Genomic DNA, 4,038 nt, shown 5'->3' with positions numbered 1-4,038 from the left:
GTGTTTATTATGTGTGTGTGTTATTATGTGTGTTTATTATGTAGCAGTAATAGTGTACGTGTATTATGGTCTAGGTTTCCACACAGTGCATATACTACAGTATACCACTTCAGGAAAAGCGGTTTTTAAATTTCAAGAAACATCAAATATTATTCAAAACGCACCCTGGCCCTGTTTACCGGAATACTTTTGAATCTTGATCGTTGGGCGAAAGAACATTCCAGCATTAATTGGTTGATTATTTTTCTTTCTTTCTTGTCCGAGTGAGATATGACTTCTGTAAATATTCAACAGGACCAGATCTTCCTGAGGCTGCTGGTTAATGTAGTGAATATGAAATCCGGTTGCTCTAGCTATAACAGTGGGGGGGGGGGGGGGGGGGGGGGGCTGGTGGGGTTTGGCTACAATGGAACAGTGATGGGCAACAGCCTTCGGGTTCAATGAAGAAATAAAAAAAAAGCTATGCTAGCCGTTTTCTATCGTGGGTCAACCCGCCGCCGCCGCCGCTTCAGAATGACATTAAAATTGCTGAGCTGCAGTTCAACTCTGCTCTGCGCCTATTGAAAAGCTCAGCATATATGGCGTGGGTAGGAGATTCAGATTCAATATGCATTGTGAGCGTGTTAAGTGGGCTGTGGATAATGCTGAGAATGGTCTTAAAGAATACCCTATGATGGCCAGTGGATGGGATCAATGCTGATAGGCACTAGTAGTTTCGCCTGGCTACTAGCGATGATTTGATTGGTAAAAAGAGAGAGAGATTTTCTTCCATTCTGCACTCACACTGTCTCTCTGTCTCTATTTCCATCTCTCTCTTTGCCACTCTCTCTATTGGTTTCTTTCACGCTAGGCACACAGCAGATGAAGAATGGGTTTTGGAATAGAGGCTTGCATGTGGCAGACTGTGCAAGCTCTGGTGGTGGAGGAAGTCATTATTACACAGTGGATGAGCAAATATATATCAGAGACAGAGAGAGGGCAGGGGAGAGAGAGGAATGCAGGGGGTAGAGGTAGAGAGGGAGGGAGGGATGGAGGGAGAGAGAGAGAGAGAAAGAGAGAGAGAGATGGGAATGGGAAAGGAGAGGAAGGCAGCTGAAGGTGGATTTGGTTTTGACGGCAAGTTCTGGTGCAGTAGCATTGGTCAACAGCCAATAGTCACCAACATTGGGATGAATTTGGTTCCATTCCTTATTGTCCTGATTCAATTATGGCCTGTTGTATGGAGGCCTACAAAACTGCAACTTGATGCAGGTAATAAAAATAATGCTTTCGAAACCCATTCCGTTGATAACAGTGAAATGCATCCCTTTTGTCATGTGCATTCGTAGACCACTTTATACGTCCAGATTTCAGAAATGTGTGTTTTACCCGTCAACACAGCAGCACAAGACCAACCAGTTCAGATGCACCTACTTCACTGGAGGAAAACGGTGCATAAGTGAGCGCAGAAAGCTTTCAGTACATACTGAAAGCTACATTACTGTAGATCCAAATCAAAATGCAACAAAATGTCAAAAATCAATACCGGAAAAAGAAATCTAGGAATTCTTTGGAACGAGAAAAAAAATACATCATTAAATATCTTGACAGTCCTGTTTCCTTCCTGGGCTGGCTATCACCACCCCCTGCAGTGCTGCTCTTCAGATTGACATTTCAATTAGGTGATGAGGCGAGCATGTTTTCAGATGTTGCTCCAACTTAAGTTTGCTGTCACAACAAGAGCAATATGGGAGAGATGTGAGCTTGTCTGTGTCAACGGGCTACCTTTAATACACCCTAATATACATGTTAATCTCCAACTGTTCATGTCACTATTGTCCCATCAGAATTTGCCTGACATCCTAGCCTACGTCCCTGAAGAGAGCGGGTGGTGTCGTTGGTTTGAGTGAAGAGTGAAGACACAGTTTATTTCCTGATGGGGGCTATTGCAATCTAGCGAGCTGAACTAACCAAGCTAAATTATCAGTTTTTCCATCTGTCCTTCAGAATAAAATGTTGCTGTCTCTTCTTCTCTCTCTTCCAATAACCTTCTCTCTATTTTCGCAATAGTTTTTTCTTTCACAGACTGCATTTGTGCAGTCTTCCACTACATTAAACATAGTCTTCCTATTTATATTTCAAGAGATGGTTTGGACGAGGTCTCTCCTTTTATCGATCCTTCACGACAACGCACTTTAGTTTACCCTTGAACAATCTTTCTTTAGGTTGTATATTTGAAACCCATTTAACATTTTGGATTGTTTATCAATGCTAGCCTGGAATTCCAGACCCACATCTAGAAAGCTGTAGGGTCTGGCAACACGTAATGAAAATGGCCCAACTCGAGGGGCGGCACCAAGCATGCATTTGAAAATATCACTGCACGCAATTGGAAAACACTACGACCAATCAGAAGAATACAAGGGGTGACGTATCCAGACCAGCGGAGCTAACCAATAGATAAGATTTGCTGTATAATTTGGTAAAACAGCAACGCTTTTGGCCCGCCTATATCAGATACACCGATCTGATTGGTTAATGTTCTGGGTTTGGGCAATCGGGGAGTGAGTATATCGCTCGTTCCCAGAGTTCGCTGAGCAAATTCAAATTGTGCTCTCGCGAGAACTCTGGATTTCCAGGGTATATCAATGCTGCAATGTCTGAACACAATGTAGGACCTAAGTTGAAGAAACAGTTGCCATCAATACAAAACAGCTGGCAACTAGCAATCATCATGGTATTTGGTCGACTTCATCATACACATATCAAGACTTCCTGTATCTTTTACGATTTTCTCAATCCTGTCCCTGTCAAAATGCCATGAAAATCCCCTGTTGTAATTTGTCGGCTACTGTAGCTCACATGTAGCAGTAGCTAATGCTTCTCGTTCCGTGTAGAGAGAAGCCAGAGAAACCTGTTCATCGTAGTAGTCCTTACATTGACGATTAAAGTTGTAGGCATCGATTTTGTTTACCTGGTTTCTCCTGGCCAGGGTGACTGGGTTGTGGAGACTATATGTGGGTAAGACAAAATGGTGGCAACTTAAGGTTTAGGGAGAACCCTGAAGAGTAGAGTTTGTTTAGAGGAGGAGAAATGTCACGAAATATAGAAGTCCTGGTGTTTCAACTGATGCCTTGGGTCATGCAGAGAGATAATAACTCCCAAAGGTCACATGAACACTGTCACTGTTATCATGGTTGCTCCCAACTCATCACTCTTTCTCCGCGCCTTGTTCTCTCTCTCTCTCTCTCTCTCTCTCTCTCTCTCTCTCTCTCTCTCTCTCTCTCTCTCTCTCTCTCTCTCTCTCTCTCTCTCTCTCTCTCTCTCTCTCTCTCTCCAAACTATAATCTAGCAGGGATATTTCCACTGGGGGTTTACAGTGGCTTTTCTGTGCCACTTGTGTCATATCTCACACAGATATACCTTCCACAGCGACACACCATCCCCCAACATGACACACAAACACACACACACACGCGCACACACACACACACACACACACACACACACAGCGGGGTCAAATGGTCAGCCTGACACACACATTCCACAGATGACATCATCGCTCAACTGCATGTATATCCGACTTCAGGAGAGAATCGAAAGAAAAACTACAGAGGAAGTCGAACCCATGCGTATTTTGTTATGACTTTGAGGGGAATACTAAGGGCTAAAGAGGATTATTGTGTCATGCTTTAGCATTACAATGCTCAAGCAATTCCGTCAAATGTGCCTACATTCGCAGGGGAAAGAAAGTGTAAAACAGAGGGACAAGCGGAGTGGCCAGGGCGAACGCTAAGTCATGAAGGCTGGGAATAATATTAACATTTAAATGAGACAGTCATGGTCCAGCGATGCTATATGAGATGCTAGTGTTTATGGTGTGGAATGATATATAGTGCAGGGAACATAAAGATGGGCTCTTCTTTGTTATTCAAATCACCTTTCTGCTCTATATGCACCAATGATTTACTGCACTTAATGTTGTAACTGATTGAAACTTTATCATCAATTCAAATGCACTCAAATTTATAATTTACCGATTAGAAACACCATTTAGTG

This window comes from Micromesistius poutassou (assembly GCF_964030765.1).
Source record: "Micromesistius poutassou genome assembly, chromosome: 2".
Taxonomy (NCBI): domain Eukaryota; kingdom Metazoa; phylum Chordata; class Actinopteri; order Gadiformes; family Gadidae; genus Micromesistius; species Micromesistius poutassou.
This window is presented reverse-complemented; position numbering follows the sequence as displayed.